Here is a 21959-nt window from a genome sequence, read left to right as displayed (position 1 = left end):
AGGAAAGAGAGATTTCTTTGGGGTTCTCACCAGCCCCTGAGGGGGAGGGTGTTCTCTGCTGGACAGCAGCGCCACGGCTCCTATGCACCTGCTCACATGCACAAGAGGCTGCGTATATGCAACATGATCTCCTGCCACAACATGGATGTCAAAGGAGGCCTATTGGCTTGTCCTAAGGGCAGCCCCCACGTGGTCCTCATTGTGACCCCCCATGGCTCCAGTAGACAGGCCACCATCTGAGGGATGCTGCGAATGGGCTGAAAGCAAGGAATTGTCGGTTACTAAAGTCCACGTGAAGGCTGCCTTTGCTCAAAAGGTTCCCCTCCGTCATTCAGCCCCGTATGGGACCTCAGTTGTTGCTCCCGCACGTTGTTAAGACGCGGTACGGTTTGTTGACACACGCAGCAGGTGCTACGATCCCGACCAGGTCGAAGGGTAAGAGGGGTTGTGTGAATCCAGCCATTAAATTCTGGGCAGAAAGAGGGCCTGAACCTGGGACATTCTAACTCACAGCCCATTCCTCTCCCATATTACACCGGTTCCAGCAGCCTTCAGTTTTAATGCATAAACAATTGCAACTTTGAAAAGTCTGTGCATTGTATGAATGGGAAGACAGACAGACAGAGAGACAGAGAGACAGAGACACAGAGAGAGACAGAGAGACAGAGACAGATAGACAGAGAGAGAGGAGACAGAGACAGAGATGGGGGGAGAGGGAGAGACAGAGACACAGAGAGAGACAGAGAGACAGAGACAGACAGACAGAGAGAGAGAGACAGAGACAGAGGGAGAGGGAGAGACAGAGACACAGAGACAGAGGGAGACAGACAGAGAGAGACAGACAGAGACATAGAGACAGACATAGAGACAGAGAGACAGAGAGAGAGACAGAGAGGAGAGAGACAGACAGAGACACAGAGAGAGACAGAGACAGAGACACAGAGACAGACAAGCAGAGACAGACAGAGAGAGAGGGAGACAGAGACAGACAAACAGACAGAGACACACAGAGAGAGAGAGAGACAGAGAGGGGGGGGAGAGAGGGAGAGACAGAGACAGAGAGACAGAGCCACAGACAGACAGAGAAACAGAGAGAGAGAGACACACACACAGAGAGGGAGAGACAGAGAGAGAGAGAGGGAGAGACAGAGACATAGAGAGAGAGAGAGACAGAGAGACAGAGACAGACAAGCAGAGGCAGATAGACAGAGAGAGAGGGAGACAGAGACACAGAGAGAGGGGGGGAGAGAGGGAGGAGAGAGGGAGAGACAGAGAGAGAGACAGAGACAAATAGACACAGAGAGAGGGAGACAAATAGACACAGAGAGAGGGAGACAGAGAGACAGAGAGACAGACAGAGACACAGAGAGACAGACAGAGAGAGAGGGAGAGAGACAGAGAGAGAGAGAGAGGGAGAGACAGAGACACAGAGACAGACAAGCAGAAACAGAGACAGATAGACAGAGCGAGAGAGAGAGAGGGAGGGAGGGAGAGAGGGAGAGACAGAGCCACAGAGACACAGACAGAGAAACAGAGAGAGAGACACACACACAGAGAGAGAGGGAGAGACAGAGAGAGGGAGACAGAGACAGACAGACAGAGACACAGAGAGAGAGGGGGGGAGAGAGGGAGAGACAGAGACACAGAGAGAGACAGAGAGAGAGAGACACAGACAAAGAGACAGAAAGAATAAAATAACATCAAACCTTCAGCCTGAAGTGCACATAAGGGGACATAAGGACAGCACAACCCCTACTGTACATGGCCACACATGAGCTTGCCAGCAGCACCCATGTATCCTTCGAACGGTAAACTTAGAGGCTGCTCGCCAGCAACTGCGAAATGAAACAAGGTCACCAAAGAACAAGTAAAAATTATTACTAGGGCTTTTTTGGGGGGGGGGCGGCGGGGGTAGAAAGGAGAGAGATTTCTAAAAACACATTGGATGAACAAAAATATTCCGGATTTTTAAACGAACGAGAGACGATCGGCCCAACATGAGAGAACTCAAGAAATGACTTCCGTAGACCGAACAGCCGAAGGGAATGGAAGACGATGCAGGAGCTGCAAGTTACCCCGGGGTGTGTGTGTGTGTGTGTGTGTGTGTGTGTGTGTGTGTGTGTGTGTGTGTGTGTGTGTGTAGTCAGCTGCAACATCTGGTGCCAGTCTTCCTGAGAAGCATCAGCCTTCATGGCTTTTACAAGGGGGTTGACATGCTCTCTCTCTAACCATAAGCAAAGTGCCCTAGTGCAGTGTTTCTCAACCTTGGCAACTTGAAGATGTCCGGACTTCAATTCCCAGAATTCCCCAGCCAGCATTCGCTGGCTGGGGAATTCTGGGAGTTGAAGTCCGGACATCTTCAAGTTGCCAAGGTTGAGAAACACTGCCCTAGTGTCTCCAACCTTGGCCACTTTACGACTTGCGGAACTTCAACTCCCAGAATTCCCCAGCAGTGGTTAGGACAGTGTTTCTCAACCTTGTCAACTTGAAGATGTCCGGACTTCAACTCCCAGAATTCCCCAGCAGTGGTTAGGACAGTGTTTCTCAACCTTGTCAACTTGAAGATGTCCGGACTTCAACTCCCAGAGTTCCTCAGCCAGCAAAGTTGTCAACCTTGGCAATTTTACCACTTTTGCGGACTTCCAATTCCCAGAATTCTGGGAGTTGAAGTTCCACAAGTCGTAAAGTTGCCAAGGTTGGAGACCCCTGGCCTAGACTCGTGTTAGAGGGCGGAGGGAGAGAGAGAGAGAGAGAGAGAGAGAGAGAGAGAGAGAGAGAGATTGCAGGAGGAGGGTGGAGGAAGGATCAGAGAGGGATCTGACCCTCCAAGGCCAAGACTCACCCTGCCTCTGGCTCCTCCCCCTACCCGGCTTTTATTTACATATCGACAAAGACCATGAAGCACCAGCCCAGCCCGCCCACCAGCAGCATGGTGACATGGATGGCATAGACGAGCAGCTCGTTGAGCAGGCTAAAGTCCACGCGCCGCCTTCCCATCAGCAGCAGGGTGATAGAGAGTTTGTACTGGAAGCGGAGGAAGAAACGGATGCCCAGGTACTGGATGCAAAACAAGACCGCCAGCGCCACCCAGAGGACGGAGGTGAACAGGCTGCAGCTGAAGTACAGCAGGAAGCGGATCACCCCGTACATCCAGCGGGACTTCAGGTAGATGTCAAAGTTGTTGTACTTGGTGCGCACCAGGGGGGCGGTCTGGACCGGCCCGCAGGCCGAGTGCAGGCAGGTCGTGTGGGGCCCGTGGAAAGACCGAACCCGCCGTGGGATAGGGATGACAGGCATCGGGCAGCCCGGCTTTTTACACAACCGGAGAGCCAGGCTGGCAGCGGGCGGCCCCGGCCGCTTCCGTGAAGATGGGAGGGGAGGCCAGCGAGCCGGGAGGGTGGACACGGCCCGGACGTGCCGAGGCGGAAGCTGCCTGCAGGAAGGAAGAGAAGGAGAGCGAGGTTGAGGAAAAGGGAGGAGAAGGAGGACAGCCGGCGCCGAGCGGAAGAAGCGCCCCCGATAACTCTCCGCGGGGCCACCAGGCACCGGATCCAACCAACCTTTACTGGGATTTGGAAGGTCACGATGGATGCAGTGATGCATTGGCTCAAAAGTCTAGACCCGTGATGGCACGCGTGGCATCGCCCGTTCCTCCTCTGGGTTTCTGGCATGCATGCACGCGTGATGATCAGCTGTTTTCTGTGCATGCAGTAGTCCCGGAAACCGGAAGAGCTGGTCTTCTGGTTTCCGTTGTGCGCATGTGCTCCAGCCAGCTGATCATGGTGCACATGAGCGCCAGCAACCGGAAGACAAGGTGGTCAGTGCCCAGGCATGTGCTGGAAACCAGAAGTTCATTTCCCAGCACGCGCTTGCCCACTTGGCAGCTTCTCTCCCTGACGAGCGCGCGCTCCCTTTTCAGCACTTGGTGCCAAAGAGGCTCGCCATCAATGGTCTAGACCAAACTTGGCAACTTTAAAGACTTGTGGGCTTCGATTCCCAGAACTCCTCAGCCAGCCATGCTTGAGGTTGTCAAGTTTGGAGGCCACCGTTCAAGAGCAAAGGGCCACAGGAACCGGCTGGAGGGGAATCAGTGAAGACCAGAGGTTACAGAACACTTTAAAAGTCAGGAAAAGGAAGATGGAAGCACAAGTTAAAGAAGCCACTGGTTAAAGACTAAATCACCCCCTGGTGGGGCTGGGAGGACCAGCAAAAGTTTCGGGAGGAAAAATATGAACGGTGCCATCTTGGGGGTGGGGTGGGTCAGAAAAAGACGTGTGCAATTGGAAGGAAGAGATGGGAGTGAAGGTGGAAGGTGGTCCCTCCCTTTCTAGCAGGTTCTGGACCTGCCCACTGACAGCCCTGCGAGGTAGGAAGCATGAAACCCAACACTTATGAGGGCTAAAAACACTAACTTCACTTTAAAGTAATCACAGAATCTTGCAAGCGTGAAAGGCCATTTCCTCTCCTCCCCCATTTTGCTTCCCCAAAAACTAGGGAGGGTCTCCCTTCCTCCCCTCCTGTCCTTTGGTGGGCTATAAGGCTCTTTCGCCTGGGACTTCTCCTTCTCCTGCCCCCCTTAATGTATTTCCACAAACAGTTCTCACCTGCCTTTGAGTAGCACCTGATATCTTAGTGTGGCTTGGATACAATCACATCACTTTTAACTTACATCCTGTTGTTATTATTTTAATAAACAACCCGGGCAGTGAATATCCATAACACTGAACTCCTTCCTCCTCCTATCTGCCCACAACAACAACAACAACAACAACCCTGCAAAGGCTAAGAGAAAGAGTTGTATCAAACCTCCCCAGCCAAGGCGGGACTAGAACTCCCAGTCTCCCAGTCTCCAGGCTGGTGCCTTAACCCAAAGGGCTCCCATGAGGATTCCCCTCCGATATTATAATATTATAAGGAGCCACGGTGGCGCAGTGGTCAGAGTGCAGTAGTGCAGGCTACCTCTGCTGACTGCTGGCTGCAAAAGGTTCGGCAGTTCGAATCTCACCAGGCTCAAGGTTGACTTGTGCTTCCGAGGTGGGTAAAACGAGGACCCAGATTGTTGGGGGCGATAGGCTGACTCTGTAAACTGACTGCTTAAAGGGGGCTGGAAAGCACTGGGAAGCAGTATATAAGTCTAAGTGCTCTATCTATCTATCTATCTATCTATCTATCTATCTATCTATCTATCTATCTATCTATCTATCATCTATCTCTAAACTTATCTATCTATATCTATCTATCTATCATCATCATCTACCGATCATTGTCTGTCTGTCTATCTTTCTATCTGCTGTGGTGGCACAGTGGTTGGAATGCCGTATCGCTGGCTAATTCTGGAGTTCGATCCTGACTGGCTCCTGGTTGACTCAGCCTTCCAATCCTTCCAGGGTGGGTAAAACGAGGACCCAGATTGTTGGGGGCTATAGGCTGACTCTGTAAACCGCTTAAAGGGGGCTGAAAGCCCTATGAAACGGTATATAAGTCGAAGTGCTCTATCTATCTATCTATCTATCTATCTATCTATCTATCTATCTATCTATTTATCTACCTACCTACCTACGTATCATATCTATCTACCTACCTACCTACGTATCATATCTATCTATCTATCTATCTATCAATCTATCAATCTATCAATCTATCAATCTATCAATCTATCAATCTATCTATCTATCTATCTATCTATCTATCTATCTATCTATCTATCTATCTATCTATCTATCTATCTATCTATCTATCTATCTATCTATCTATCTATCATCTACCTACATATCTACCTACCTACCTATGTATCATATCTATCTATTTAACTATCTATCTACCTATCTATCATCTACCGATCATTGTCTGTCTGTCTATCTTTCTATCTGGTGGAATGGTGGTTAGAATGCCGTATCGCTGGCTAATTCTGGAGTTCGATCCTGACTGGCTCCTGGTTGACTCAGCCTTCCAATCCTTCCAAGGTGGGTAAAACGAGGACCCAGATTGTTGTTGGGGGCAATATGCTGACTCTGTGAGCCCCTTAGAGAGGGCTGTGAAGCAGGGTAAAAGCAGCATATATATAAGTCTTAAGGGCCGTTGCTATAATAACCCCATTATTAGGACCCTCACTCACTGACAGGCAAAGAGGGCGGGGGGGGGGATTCGCATCCAGAGCCCAGCTGGGACGTTGGCCCCGTTCAGCCATCCTCCCCACTCACCCCCAGGAGAGGGACAGGACCCACCCCCCGCCCACCCCCTCCCCCCGCGGGAGGAAGCCCAAATCTCGGCCGCTGCTGATCTCGGGCCGGGCTCTCTCCCGCTCCGCTTCAGCAGCCCAGAGACCCCCCGGGATGGTCCCGGCCTCGATGCGCACTGCCTGCGGGGCCACAGGCGCTTCATGCGCACGGGTGGAGGGGGGGGTTCAGCGGAGGGGGGGGAGGATGGGACCTGTAGTCCCGCCAGCTGAGGGGAGGAGGGAGCGCCCCCTGCTGGGCCCGGCGGCCTACCTAGCGGGGCTGAGGCAAGGGGCCGTCGGAGGACTCACCGGGCGTCGGCCGAGGCGTCTGCGGGCCATGGCGGCGGAGGGAAGCCGGTCTCGAGCGGCGGCGGCGGCGGCGACTCCGCTTCCTCAGGGCCGGCGGCGGAAGGGGACCGCGCGCGGCGATGGCGTCATCGGCAGGCGCCGCCTCCCCCGGGGAGAAGGGGGGGGAAGCGCGCGCCGGGAAGCCGTCGCCTAGCAACGGGCGCGCAGGCGCGCGGGCGGGGGCTCTCCTTTTGCCCTCTTTGGACTCCAGGTCCCATCTGCGCAGATGGGGGGGAGAGCGGGAGCTGGGCTGGACTCTTCCCTCCCATCCTCCACCCTCCGGGTTGGGGAGCATGGGAGAGGGAGTGCAGGAACACCTGTCTCTGCCTGGATTCCCCCTGCCCTTCCTTTGTATCCCTATCCATTTCATGTATTCAAATCACGTTTACACTTATACATATGTGTTATCTAACAGAATAAATAAAATAAAGTAAATGAAACCCTCCACCAGAATGGGCCCTGCTGATCGGGGACGATGGGAATTGGAGCGTGGCACATTGGAAGGCAACATGTGGCAGCCCCATCATAGTATAGTAATAGCAATAGCATAGTTGTTCTGAACCCCCCCTTCTTCGCTCGTTCAAATACGACAGGCAGACAGACTTAAAAGGAAATAACTTTATCAGTCCTCGGCTCAGCCTGGCTGCGAGCCCAAAATTAAACATAAATAAAGTCTCTGGCAAGAAGATAACAGAATGCAAAAACAAAGATCTCTTACGGCCAAAGCAGGTGTAGTGAAAGAAAAGCAAATCACTTCTCCAAGTGTCTCTTTGAATCAGGGTTACAGAAAGCAAATCACTTATCCAAGTGACTCTCACAAACAAACCACGACTGATGAACGGCGAACCATGAACGAACGAGTGAACGTTGACTTCTGCAACCAGGGGGTGGCACCATCCGTCCTTTTATCTCCAGAAGACCACACTAACGAGCCCCAGCTGCATTGTTATTCCTGCATCCCGACTCAACTCACAGCAAACTTCTGCTGAGTCACAACAATAGTATAGGTATTGGTATAGGTCAGTCTTTCTCAACCTTGGCAACTTGAAGACGACTGGACTTCAACTCCCAGAATTCCCCAGCCAGCGAATGCTGGCTGGGGAATTCTGGGAGTTGAAGTCCAGACGTCTTCAAGTTGCCAAGGTTGAGAAACACTGGTATAGGTATTAGTATAGCATAGCCTTTATTGTCATTGTGCAAAATAAACACAACGAAATTGGTTTTAGCTCACTGGTGCAATCTATGACGACAAATGCAAACAACGTAAGTAGTATAAAGAATAATCCCAGTGCAAGTAATTAGGGGGAAAGAAAGAAAAAAAAAGACTACATACATTTCTGTGGGTGGGTGGAGTGATTGTGGTTGTGTTTAAGAGTCTGAAAGCCCAAGGATCGAAACTATTTTTAAACCTATTTGTTCGGCTGGCTCTGCTTCGATGTCTTCTGCCCAATGTTCGAAGTGCAAAAAGACTCTGACCAGTGACAGGATCATCCTTCTTAGCCTGATTTTCTGCAACAGTTAGTGGAGAATGATGGGAGCAGGAGTCCAGGTTTTTTTGGGGGGGGGAGGGTGTTGCATCCCACTCAGTTTGAGGTCTTCGCAGAAAGGCTGATGATGCCCATTTGAACCAAACACCACCAAGGAAAAGAAGAGGCGCGCTTTTGCTGGGCCTGGTGGGCCAGTAGATGATGGGCATTGTATTGTATTGTATTTATTGTATTGTATTTGGTTTATTTGTATGCCGCCCTTCTCCAGGAGGGACTCAGGGCGGCGAACAACTCAGGGGGGAAAGGGAACATAAACAACAGTACACATAATTAAAATGCACGAAAATCACACAGCCATACCAGTCGAGAGGGGAGGGGAACTCATCAACCCCAGGCCTGCCGGCACAGCCAGGTTTTGACGGCTTTCCGGAAGGCCTGGAGAGAGGTGAGGGTCCGGATCTCCGCGGGGAGTTCATTCCAGAGGGCCGGAGCTGCCACAGAGAAGGCCCTCCCCCGGGTAGTAGCCAGATGGCATTGGCTGGTGGACGGAACCCGGAGTCCAAGATACCCAGCAAAAGAAGCCAGTGGCTCCTTCGGCCCACATCAGGCTCTGGCCAAACGCCACGCCAGATACGGGAGATTAAGGATAAAATGAACAAAGATCAGACGTCAGCTTGGCATCTTTCACCATCCTTTAGTTATAAATTCAGTGAGACGCATTAAAGTCTTTTGCCCCAGCATGGTGGCAATTTCCCTAATGATGCAGCTTCTCCTCCTGTGGATTGAACAAGTTTTGTGTTGATGGGGTTTTACTGGCAAGCAACAGAGAATATCGTGCCTTGGATGGTCTGCCTGCATTTATTTGATACTTCCAGCCCTGTAAACGATGACTTCTCCTTCTTTCAAAACTTTAAATAAAATGTCTGCATTGCCAAGGATTTATATACTGCGAGCTGAAGAGCAACAAATATTACTTTCAATGTATTTTGTCACTTTGGCAAAAGAAGAAGAACGAGAAGGGGTATCCCGCCGGACCAACCTGTGACAGATAACTGAGCTTGAAATAAATTATAGATATGTGCATCTTAAAAGAGTTTATTTGGGTCATGAATAGGTGATTGGGAGGGGGGGTATCTCCTCCTGCGTAGAATGTAAAGTCAAATTATGCAAAATAAAAAAAAACCAGCTTATAATACTTCATCAAACATGCATAAAACTGTCAGGTTCCCCATAACTTCTCTCAATTAAATCGCTTCGGATCCTGATTGCATTTACTAATTTAATCAAGAGTAGAATAACTCGGATCCCCAGGAGTGATGAATTACGATGGCTTTTTTGTCCTGAGAGGAGAGGATGATGGGAAAGAAGACAGGACCAAAACTTCATTTTAGGCACAAAATCTGCCGGCTTTTTTTTCTCAGTTGGGAATAAAGAATCCGCTTTCAGATCCACTCAGGTTTGGGGGAAATGGTCACGGACAGAGACCGGTGTCCTGGCTGCTAGTCAAGGCTGAAATGTCCTCCATTCTCCACACAGGAAGGAAGCAGAGTTGGGAGGGACCTTGGAGGTCTTCTAGTCCAGTGTTTCTCAACCTTGGCTACTTGAAGATGTCTGGACTTCAACTCCCAGAATTCCCCAGCCAGCATTCGCTGGCTGGGGAATTCTGGGAGTTGGAAGTCCAGACATCTTCAAGTAGCCAAGGTTGAGAAACACTGTTCTAGTCCAACCTCCTGCTGGAGCAGAAAAAATCCTGTACCATTTCAAACAAAATGGTTTGTCTGAAATGGTATAATTCCTTTTAAAAAGGAAGTGTTGACAGTTTGAGACAGTTGAGAAGTCCAGTCTCAACTTTCAGTAGTTATCCTTCCATTGTGCGTCATCACAACTGAGGAAGCTTGTTGGATGAGAAGCAAAACTTTCTTCTTCTCCTTCTCCTTCTCCTTCTCCTTCTCCTTCTCCTTCTCCTTCTCCTTCTCCTTCTCCTTCTCCTTCTCCTTCTCCTTCTCCTTCTTCCTCCTCCTCCTCCTCCTCCTCCTCCTCCTCCTCCTCCTCCTCCTCCTCCTCGTTTCTCCTTGGTCTAATTCTTCTTCTCTTCTTTTTTCTTCTTCTCTTCTTCTTTTTCTCATTCTTCTTCTTCTCTTCTTTTTTCTTCTTCTCTTCTTCTTTTTCTCATTCTTCTTCTTCTTCTTCTTCTCCTCCTCCTCCTCCTCCTCCTCCTCCTCCTCCTCGTTTCTCCTTGGTCTAATTCTTCTTCTCTTCTTTTTTCTTCTTCTCTTCTTCTTCTTCTCTTCTTCTTTTTCTCATTCTTCTTCTTTTTCTTCTTCTTCTTCTTCTTCTTCTCCTTCTTCTTCTTCTCCTTCTTCTTCTTCTTCTTGATTTGATTTGATTTGATTTGATTACATTTATATGCCGCCCTTTTCCCCAAGGGGACTCAGGGCGGCTCACAATTCAAATCAGGGGAGGGGGATACAGACAAAAAATAAAAGACGGAACATAACAATACATAATTTAAAAACACACAGCAGTCATACCATTCGAGACGGGGCGGGGGGGGGGACAGCTCTTTAGCCCCAGGCCTGTCGGAACAGCCAGGTTTTAAGGGCTTTGCGGAAGGCCTGGAGGGTGGTGAGGGTTTGAATCTCCACGGGGAGCTCGTTCTTCTTCTTCTTCCTCAGGGGAAAAAAAAACTTTTGAAAAAGCAACCTTTGAGATCAAAACCAGACCTTCTCGACTAGAGGTAGTCCTAGCATTTCGCCACCAGAGGGAGCGCTTGGCAAAATTATGGGCCAAGCCAGCCATTTCTAATAGGAGGGTGGAGGGGAGAGAATGTTAATAGCCCCTTCCTTGCCCCTATGCCCTCCAGATGCATTGGGTTAGATCTCCCAGAATTGGAACATCTCCACATCTGGAAAGTGCCACCCAGGGAAACTGATGCGATCTCATTTTCAATGGCATCGTTGCATAAAATGCAGGAAATATGTAAGAATCAACCACCCCATGGTTTTAAAACTTGGTGGCATAGATGGGCAGAACAGGGACTCATCCTGCCAGCTTTTTCTGGTTATTGTTGGAAGATGAAGCATCAGGGGCTTCGGGTGGGAGCGGCTGTGCGTGTGAGATTGATCTTGGGGGACAGGAGGAAGAGCCACAGAGTGGACAGTGGTCAGATAAAAGGCAGCTGAGCCCGCAGAAGGAAAAGCGGCATGGAAAACATCGTCGAAGGGGCGCTTCCTAGTTTCCTGGACTGTAAAAGGGATTTACCTTTAAGTCCATGTATTTGCCGTACGCTAAATAAATAAATAAGCTGTAAACGAGGACCTGAGTGAAAACTTCACAGTATCCACCTGCCTGCCTAATCCCCACGGGAGGACCTGACTGAAGACTTCACTCTGCTCAGAGCCCATAAGGGGACAGCTCCTTGTTTACCGAGGGGCAAAGGAGGTTGGGGGGGGCTTTGAGGATGGGGACCTTGCAGGATTTACTCCTAGGGTATATTGAATGTGGACTGGGGATGCCGAGCTCGTTAAGTGGACGAAACAAATTCAGTTTTTTAACTCCTGAAAAGTTGGGAAAAGAGCAGAAGAGAATCTGTCAACAGGTTTTACAGAAGTTAGCTACTTGGCAAGCCCCTTGGGTGGCTTTTAAAGTTAAAAAAACAAATAGAATGCCAATGAAGGTGAATATTTGCAGCTGTTCTCAGCCGTGGGTTTGGCTGGGTGTGCAAAGACTCTGGCCGTGTGCACAACTGCCGACACAAGCCTTCGCTGGCCCTCCCATCCCACCAGCTCATTCCAGAGCCAAGGATCCTCACTTAATAGAATTTGAGCAGAGGCATTAAATCAATTACCGGGCCTAATAAAGCACCCAGGGTATTTTGTGTTTAATTAAAGCTTTTAATTAAAGCGGCAATGATTGCACTTTTGCCGTCTCTGGCAGCCCAAACTCTCCTCCTGGAGCCTGGGAATCGCTTGGCTCTTGAAGTGATGGTGAAGGGACTCACGGAAATACAGAGTGAAAGGTGAGAGGCCTTTGTTTAGGGGAGAAGACAGGTGTTGCTTCCTCGCACCTGAGCCTGAACAAACACACAATGAGGTGGGGGAAAGAAAGGGGGGGAAGGTCTTCTCCCACCCCGTTCTCTCTGGCTGCTCAGTTCAGGGTCTCGAGGTTTGGCTTCGTGGCTGCTTAGCTGCTGTGCCATGTTGATGGATGGAAAATGTAGGAAGGAAGGAGGGAAGGAAGAAGAGAAGGAGAGAAGAAAGGAGGGAAGGAAGGAGGGAATGTAGGAGAGAAGGAAGGGGGGAAGGAAGGAGGAAAGGAAGGGGGAAAGGAAGGAGAGAAGGAGAAAAGAAAGGAGGGAAGGAGAGAAGGAGAGAAGGAGGGAAGGAGGGAGGGAAGGAGAGAAGGAGGGAAGGGGAAGGAGGGAGGGAAGGAAGGGGAGTAGGAGAGAAGAAACGAGGGAAGGAAAGAGGGAGGGAGGGAAGAAGAAGTAGGACCGTTGTAAGATAAGATGGATCTATGGGATGTTAAGAAAGCAATCTTCAAGTATATTGTCAACTGTAGGGAAAAATTGTTATAAATACATATTATTAATAACAGTTATGAGATCATATAATTGTGAATGTATATATGAAATTGATAAAATAATTTTTTTTTTTAAAAAAGGGAAATGTAGGCAAAAAGCAATGTGTTTCTGGAGACCCTTGGCCCTTCCTTCTTAGGCAATCACTACTTATTCACCAGACCCATTTTGAAGTGCTTAGATTCAAGCCACCTTCATGTAAACCGGTCAAGATCAGCTGGCCCACAAGTTGTCACTCATGCCCTCGTCACCTCAAGGCTCGATGACTGCAACGCGCTCTACATGGGGCTGCCCTTGAAGAGTGTTCGGAGACTACAGTTGGTCCAGAATGCAGCCGCGCGAGCGATATCGGGTGTACCTCGATACACCCACGTTACACCTATCCTCCGCGAGCTGCACTGGCTCCCTATTGGTCTCCGGACGCGCTTCGAGGTGCTGGTTATTACCTTTAAAGCCCTACATGGCCTTGGACCTGGATATCTGCGAGACCGCCTCCTGCCACATACCTCCCAACGGCCGATAAGAACTCACAGGCTGGGCCTCCTCCAGGTGCCGTCGACCAGACAATGCCGGCTGGCGGCCCCTCGGGGGAGAGCCTTTTCTGTAGCTGCTCCAGCCCTGTGGAATGATCTTCCCGCAGAGATCCGGACCCTTCCCACTCTCGTGGCCTTCCAAAAAGCCACCAAAACCTGGCTGTTCCGGCAGGCCTTGGACTGCTGACCCATGAATGAGGTCCAGCCCCCAGCTAAGTCGAGTGTATGGTGTGTTCCTTTTAAATTGTTCTCGTCTTTCCCCTATTTTTTTTTAATTTTAATTTTTATCTTTGTATTTGTAAGCCGCCCGGAGTCCTACGGGATTGGGTGGCATATAAGTTTATTAAATTACGAATTAATTGTCCCAAGCCTGGGAGAAATTTTAGGACGTAGAATACAATGTAGAATAATAGGGCGGGAAGGGACCTTGGAGGTCTTCTGGTTCAAGCCCAATAGCAATAGCAATAGCAGTTAGACTTATATACCACTTCATCGGGCTTTCAGCCCTCTCTAAGCGGTTTACAGAGTCAGCATATTGCCCCCAACAATCCGGGTCCTCATTTCACCCACCTCGGAAGGATGGAAGGCTGAGTCAACCTTGAACCGGTGAGATTTGAACCGCCGAACTGCAGCTAACAGTCAGCTGAAGTAGCCTGCAGTGCTGCACTCTAACCACTGCGCTCTAACCACTAACCTTCCCATTACAGACGAATGGCCCTCCGCTCTCTTCTGAAACGCCTCCAGTGATGGAGCACTTACGACTTCTGGAGTCAACTTTTGTTCCACCGAAGTATTGTTGTCGCTGTCAGGAAATTCCTCCTTAGTTCTAGACTGGGTCTCTCTTATCATGAGATTCCCCCACACCCCCCCTCCTTACTTCTGGCCCTGCTCTCAGGTACTTTGGAGAACAGGCAGAGCCCTCCTTAGCAGAGCCTCAAATATTAGAAGACAACTCTCATCTCACTCCAACTCCTTCTCTTCAATAGACTAGACGCGCCTAATTCCCTCAACTGTTCACTGCAGTCCTTTTCTATCTAGAATATAGAATGACAGGGTTGGAAGGGACCTTGGAGGTCTTCTAGTCCACCCCCCTGCTTAGGCAGGAAGCCTTACACTACTTCAGTTGCCCAACATCTTCTTAAAAACCTCCAGTATTGGAGCATTCACAACCTCTGGAGGCAAGTTGTTCCACTGATTAATTGTTCCCATTGTCAGGAAGTTTCTCCTTAGTTCTAAGTTGCTTCTCTCCTTTATTAGTTTCCACCCATAGCTTCTTGACCTGCCCTCAGGTGCCTTGGAGAATAGTTTGACTCCCTCTTCTTTGTGGCAACCCCTGAGATATTGGAAGATGCTATCATGTCTCCCCTGGTCCTTCTTTTCATTCAACTAGACCTACCCAGTTCTTGCAACCGTTCTTCATATGTTTTAGCCTCCAGTCCCCTAATCCTCTTGGTTGCTCTTCTCTGCACTCTTTCCAGAGTCTCCACATCTTTTCTACATCGTGGCGACTAAAAGTGGATTCAGGATTCCAAGTGTGGCCTTACCAAGGCCGACAAGACCGAGTGGCTATTGATGTTCTCTCCCAAAGATTGGCTAATAATTCCATCTCTCAATCTGGGGGGTGAAATTATACGCCCCTCAGAGAGGGTTCGCAATTTGGGAGTCCTCCTGGATCCACAGCTGACTTTAGATCACCAGTTATCGGCTGTGACCAGGGGGTGTCTTTGCCCAGGTTCGCCTGGTGCACCAATTGCGACCCTATCTGGACCGGGAGGCACTTCAGATAGTCACTCACGCCCTCGTGACCTCAAGACTGGACTACTGTAATGCGCTCTACATGGGGCTGCCCTTGAAGAGTGTTCGAAGACTTCAGCTAGTTCAGAATGCAGCCGCGCGAGCGATTGTGGGTGCACCTAGGTACACCCACATTACACCTATCCTCCGCGAGCTGCACTGGCTGCCCATTGGTCTCCGGACTCGCTTCAAGGTGCTAGTTGTTACTTTTAAAGCCCTACATGGCATCGGACCTGGGTACCTGAGAGACCGCCTCCTGCCAATTACCTCCCAAAGACCAATTCGATCGCACAGGCTTGGCCTTCTCCGGGTTCCATCAGCCAGCCAATGCCGGCTGGCGACACCCCGGGGGAGAGCCTTCTCTGTTGCTGCTCCGGCCCCCTGGAACGAGCTCCCCGTGGAGATCCGGACCCTTACGACCCTCCCGGCCTTCCGTAAAGCTACTAAGTCCTGGCTGTTCCGGCAGGCTGTTAAAGCACCCAGCCCTGTTTTAATTGTGATTGTTGTGGATTTTAAAATTGTTTGTATTGTCTTATTTATTCCCTCCCCTGTTTATTGTGAGCCGCCCGGAGTCCTTCGGGAGTGGGCGACATACAAAACCAATAAACTCGAAACTCTATAAAGTAGTATCAACCCTTCACGTGATCTTGATTTCTCTCCCTCTGTTGACGTAGCCTAGAACTGTGTTGGCTTTTTTGGCAGCTGCTGCCCACGGCTGGCTCCTATTTAAATGGTTCTCCACTAGGACTCCAAGATCCCTCTCTCAGTTACTACTATTGAGCCAGGTACTATTTAAGTGGTTGTCCACTTCAAGATCCAGCCTCTCTAGGACCCTTTACGACCCATGCTGGCTGAGGAATTCTTTACTACTCCATGCTGGCTGAGGAATTCTGGGAGTTGAAGTCCACAGGTTGCAAAAGGGGTCATGCTTGTTCACACCCCTGATCTATGGGGGGTCACAAAGAGTTGACATCAACTTGACGGCAGATAATCAATCCGTCAGCCGCAGCTATTTGAGAACCTCTCCGTCAATTAGCAGCTGCAAGAGCGGAGGAACCCGTGAAAGGGGGATTCTGCCTAACCTTCCTCTGCTCCATCCGTAGTGTAGGAATCGCACACACACACACACCCCGACAGGAAAATCCATATTGTAGGAATGGCGGCCCTGCAAATGGGGCCCTTGGGGAAACTCCTCGGCTGAACGACCCGGCGGGGGATGTCTTCTTTTCAAACATCTGTCAAGCGGCTGCCTCTCCCTCTGCCCCTTGTTGATATAGTCTCGTTTGGCATACAATATGCCCTGGGGCAGTCTCGGCTCCTTAAGAAGATCAGGCGTCTTTACGTAACCCATTTTTTCCTTAGCATTAAAATCTTCCTCGGGATTAGCGACTTCGGAAACATCTGTGTGGGCTTGGAGACAAGATTGCCCAGCTGGAGCGGCCGAAAATAACAGAAGATATTAACGGGTAGAAAAGGGGCATTAAGAAAAACAAACAAAGCAAGGCCACAGGGGAAGTAAGCAAAACAACCGGAATTAGTTGCTTTAAAAATTTAGCGTGGTTACGTCCTGCAAAGGAGGAGAAATGTTGGGTTTGGCACAAGCGTTTTGTGTTTTTTTGGCTTGTACTGATGTTCTCACTCTAGTGCAGTGTTTCTCAACCTTGGCAACGTGAAGATGTCCGGATTTCAACTCCCAGAATTCCCCAGCCAGCATTCGCTGGCTGGGGAATTCTGGGAGTTGAAGTCCGGACATCTTCACGTTGTCAAGGTTGAGAAACACTGGTCTTGTGTCTCCAAGTGATTGGACTTCAGCTCCCATCGTCCCCAGCCAAAGAAGGGGATAGTTGCCTGAGCTCTTCTTAGAAACCTCCAGTGATGGAGCACCCACAACATCTGGTGGGAAGATGTCCCACTGCTGAATTCGTCTCGGTGTCAGGGAATTTCTCCGTAGTTCCAGATTGCAGCTGTCTTTGACGGGCATCCACATATATTATGGGGAGCTGCTTGCCTCCAGAAGGTGTGGGTGCTCCATCCCTGGAGGGTCTCAAACCTGGCTAATCATTTCTCCGGGCTGGTATATAAGGTCTCCTCTCTTGACCAGGGGGTTGCGCTAGATGCCCTCCAAGGTCCTTTCCAGCCCTAGGATACTCTGCTTTTGCAAAATTGCTCCGTGACAATCCGGGTTGAGTTTTGTTTGGGGTTCTAGCACGGACAATATAACTTGCAAAGTGTTGCTTCCTTAGATCTTAGTGCTAAACCGCGCTCGACGAAACCGCGTAGCTGACGTCATCAACAGCGCGACAACAGCGCGGAGACAGAAGCACGCTGTAAACGCTAAACCTAAAATTAACCCCTAAACCTAACCCTAACCCCCCTAAACCTAATCCTAAACCTAACCCTAAACCTAACCCTTAACCTAACCCTAACCCTAACCCTAACCCTAACCCTAACCCTAACCCTAACCCTAACCCTAACCCTAACCCTAACCCTAACCCTAACCCTAAACCTAAACCTAAACCTAAACCTAACCCTTAACCTAACCCTAACCCTAACCCTAACCCTAACCCTAACCCTAAACCTAAACCTAAACCTAACCCTTAACCTAACCCTAACCCTAACCCTAACCCTAACCCTAACCCTTAACCTAACCCTAACCCTAACCCTAACCCTAAACCTAACCCTAAACCTAACCCTAAACCTAACCCTAACCCTAACCCTAACCCTAACCCTAACCCTAAACCTAAACCTAAACCTAAACCTAGCCCTAACCCTAAACCTAACCCTAACCCTAAACCTAACCCTAAACCTAACCCTAAACCTAACCCTAAACCTAACCCTAACCCTAAACCTAAACCTAAACCTAGCCCTAACCCTAAACCTAACCCTAAACCTAACCCTAACCCTAACCCTAAACCTAACCCTAAACCTAACCCTAACCCTAACCCTAACCCTAACCCTAACCCTAACCCTAAACCTAACCCTTAACCTAACCCTAACCCTAACCCTAACCCTAACCCTAACCCTAACCCTAACCCTAAACCTAAACCTAAACCTAAACCTAACCCTTAACCTAACCCTAACCCTAACCCTAACCCTAACCCTAAACCTAACCCTAAACCTAACCCTAAACCTAACCCTAAACCTAACCCTAAACCTAAACCTAAACCTAGCCCTAACCCTAAACCTAACCCTAAACCTAACCCTAAACCTAACCCTAAACCTAACCCTAAACCTAACCCTAAACCTAACCCTTACCTTAAGTTGAATCGGCTTGCTTTCAAAGCGCTATTTAAAGCGCCCTTCTTTCTCCGCGCTGGCTGTTGTCGCCCTGTTGATGACGTCAGCGACGCGGTTTAATCGGGCGCGGCTTAGTCGAGCGCGGTTTTGTCGTGCCACGGGGTAGAAGATCTGCCTGTACCAAAGTTTACCGGGGACAGAATCTCTCCTCCGTTTTTCATCCCCCCACCAATCCCTTCATCCCGGGCTCTGCCGTTTAACCAATCCATACAATTCCATCAGCCTAACCTGGCCTGTCTCCCCCTCGGAGGCCATTAATGTAATGACAGAGGTCATCAGGTTCAACCCAAAATGTCAATTTCCATTTGGCAAAATGACCCTGCGCTAGGAAACGGTGGGGCTTCCCTTCAGCTGCCGCTCCCCCCCCCAACCCAACCCAAGACAAACTCTGCCAGGAGCCTCCAAGGGGCTGCAAGGCCTCCTGCGCCCCCCTCCCCATTCAAAGTGTCCATGATTAACAAGGGGCAGGGCGGCTGTGCTTCCTAGCCAGACCTGGAGACCCAGGGGCCTATTTTAGACCCATTTGGCACTGACATCCTCTGCTGAATGTCCATCATGGGCCTTGGCCTCTCTGTGGATTTATTGACACTTTTCAGACATTCGTCTCCCACCAGGATGAGGCTGGCCCTGGGTTGACATGCCCGAACCTCCCTCTGTTTCAGCAAGCGTTAAGCCGCAGGATAGCAGCTGAGCCAAGAATCCGCCTTGTGTCAAGGCCGAGATGTTGGAGAGCGGATTCTACGATGAAAAGACTCCACCTTTGCATAGTATATCTTTGTGCACCTTTGTGGCCTTCCCACCGACGTGGTACCTATTTATCTACTCGCATTTGCATTCCTTCGAACGGTGAGGTTGGCAGGAGCTGGGCGAGGACGGGACCTTCCCACCGACGTGGTACCCATTTATCTACTCGCATTTGCATGCCTTCGAACGGCGAGGTTGGCAGGAGCTGGGCGAGGACGGGACCTTCCCACCGACGTGGTACCCATTTATCTACTCGCATTTGCATGCCTTCGAACGGCGAGGTTGGCAGGAGCTGGGCGAGGACGGGAGCTCCCGTCCTCGCCCAGCTCCTGCCAACCTCGCCGTTCGAAGGCATGCGAATGCGAGTAGATAAATGGGTACCACGTCGGTGGGAAGGTCGCAACGCTCCGTGACATCACGCTTGGCCACACGATCACGGAAATGCCTTCGGACAGAGCTGGCTCAATGAATAGGAGAGGAGCGCCCACCGCCCTATAGATTCGGGAGCGACTAGCGGAGTAAAACCTGCAGGGCCCTAATTTTTCTTACCTCTCCTACTATCCGCATTGATGTACCCATTTCCTTTGTTCACGCCCATGTTTATACTTCTACCTGTTACCTTGTACATCGTTTGACAAACTGAAGAAAGGAAGAAAACTAAAATAAAGGAAGAACTGATCCGCAGTCCACTTTGCCCCAAGAACGGAGACGCGGAATGCCGGATGGCCGAGAGGCCTATAAACAATTTCGCTTCTCCCTCTCCCAGTCAATGGGGGTCTCTAATTAAGTGGACTTTAATTGGACTCTGGCAGCTTTAATTACCTTTTGGGATTACAGAATAGGGTCAGAGAGTCAATTATGTGCCTTCAGCACAAAGCCACATCGCCCCGAAAGGTTTCCTCCCCTCCCAAGTGAGGTACAGGAAGTCCTCAACTTATGACCACAAGGGAGCCCAAGCTCGCTGTTGCTAAGCGAGACAGTTGTTAAGTGAGTTTCACCCCGTTTCACAGGCCTCTCTTGCCACGGTTTGTTAAGTGACCCATTGTAGATGTTATGTGAGTGACAGAGGGTCGTTAAGTGAATCTGGCTCCTCCAATGTCACTGAAACTGTCGTAAGTACATGCCAGTTGCCAATCGTCTGAATTTTGGTCACATGACCGCAGGGATGCTGCGATGATCGTAAAGGGTGAAAAACAAACATAAGTCACTTTTTTCAATGCCATTGTAAGTGGCAAACGAATTGTTGGCTTAGGAATTCTGGGCGTTGAAGTCCACCGGTCGCGAAGGGGCCGAAGCTGCCCACCCTTGCTGTGGGGTCCTAAGCGTGGAGTCTTAAATGTTCTGCCCTAGGCTTCCGGAGACAGTGAAAAGCACACGCTTAGTCCCAAAAACCATCTTTTTATTTCAACGGCCGTGAATTATGCTCATTCAGAGCCCGTAATGAGTCACAAGTAGTTTGTAAAGAGTCCGACAGAAGTCTGCCAAAGTCTTTCGGGGTAAGGTTGATAAGCACCCACCTTTATCTCCCTTGGAACAAAGACCTAATTGGCAATTAGCTTTGCAAGGCCCCAGAGTCCAAACGGAGCTTCAGAGTTTAACCACTGCGCCGAGGTGGCGCAGTGGTTAAATGCAGCACTGCAGGCTACTTCAGCTGACTGCAGTTCTGCAGTTCGGCTGTTCAAATCTCACCGGCTCAGGGTTGACTCAGCCTTCCATCCTTCCGAGGTGGGTAAAGTGAGGGCCCGGATTGTTGGGGGCAATATGCCGACTCTGTAAACCGCTTAGAGAGGGCTGAAAGCCCTAGGAAGCGGTATATAAGTCGAACTGCTACTGCTATAGAGTTTAAACCAACCAGCACGAACAAAGTTGCTTCCTGCAAAGGCTCACCTGCCTTGGCTCCTCTTTTATGCCCTATGGGAGGGGCCAATCACCTCCAAGCCTTACTCCCGAGTCGCCCCTTTTGTCTTAACTGTTCTTGCCTTCTGGCAGCTCTGCCCATGCGCACTCTGGGAACAGGCTCCCCCTGCTCCTCTGCCTCCCTGATGTCCGACTCTGTAGGCTCTGGAGGTGGCACATAACTCCCAGAGGGCAGCTGATAACTGGCATACGGTTCTGCCCCCCCTTCTGCCTCTGACACAGAGCCCTCATCAGAGCCTTCCCCAGACTCCAGGACTGATTTGATTTGATTTGATTTTAACTTTATTTGTATGCCACCCTTTTCCCTGGGGGGACTCAGGGTGGCTCACAATTCAAGGGGAGGGGAAGTACAAAACAAGTTATACACATAAAGACAATACATCGTTAAAAAACACAACAGTCATACTATTCGGGTGGGGTTGACTGGCCCAGGTTCCTCCCCAACCTCCTCACTGATGTTGACGTTGAAGCCTGAATGAAAATCCCCCTCCCCTCTTCTCCTCCTCCTGTTTTTAAGATCGGCAGGATAAAACCTGCCAATAACCGATCCATTTGAGGGACGGATCTCATCTGTTAAAAGCTCAGCTATAAATTTTCTCGGGGGTTTTGTTTCCAAGCCTGGCAGCCCGTCTTGGCACAAGACAAAAGCTACTTCCAGCCAAAGATTGCTCCTTGCAGGGAAACCGACGTCTGGATGCAACGGGAAAGCCGGTCGTGTGTGCAGCCAGTCCTCGACTTACAACTCTTTCCTTTAGTGACCAATCAAAGCTCACAACAGCACTGGGAGAAGGGACTTATGCCCGTTTTTCAACACTCACGATGGTTGCAACATCCCCTTGTTCGCATGATCAAAATCCGACTCATATTTATGACGGTTGCAGAGTCCCAGGGACACGTCATCCCCTTTTGTGACAGGCAAAGTCAAAAGGGGGAAGCCAGATTCATTTAACGACTGCATGATTCACTTAGCAGCTGTGGCAAAATGAGGCACATTTCGCTTAACAACTGTCTTGGTTAGCCAGGGGCATTTTGGACTTGGTTAT

The 21959-nt window shown here is 50.0% G+C and overlaps 1 pseudogene across 1 annotated transcript; it reads right to left on the bottom strand.

Annotated features, from left to right (window-relative positions):
• Positions 1–2780: 2780 nt before the first annotated feature.
• Positions 2781–6629, bottom strand: LOC148048617 (transmembrane protein 250 pseudogene; annotated as a pseudogene). The gene is made up of 2 exons (XR_015695343.1): positions 6527–6629; positions 2781–3433 (listed from the first exon to the last, which is right to left on the bottom strand). The product of XR_015695343.1 is annotated as a transmembrane protein 250 pseudogene (transcript).
• Between the last annotated feature and the right edge of the window lie 15330 nt (positions 6630–21959).

The sequence above is a fragment of the Thamnophis sirtalis genome, unplaced genomic scaffold (assembly GCF_051295495.1).
Source record: "Thamnophis sirtalis isolate CommonGarterSnake01/CBP01778 unplaced genomic scaffold, rThaSir2_p1.2 scaffold_2, whole genome shotgun sequence".
NCBI classification, from domain to species: domain Eukaryota; kingdom Metazoa; phylum Chordata; class Lepidosauria; order Squamata; family Natricidae; genus Thamnophis; species Thamnophis sirtalis.
This window is presented reverse-complemented; position numbering and strand designations above follow the sequence as displayed.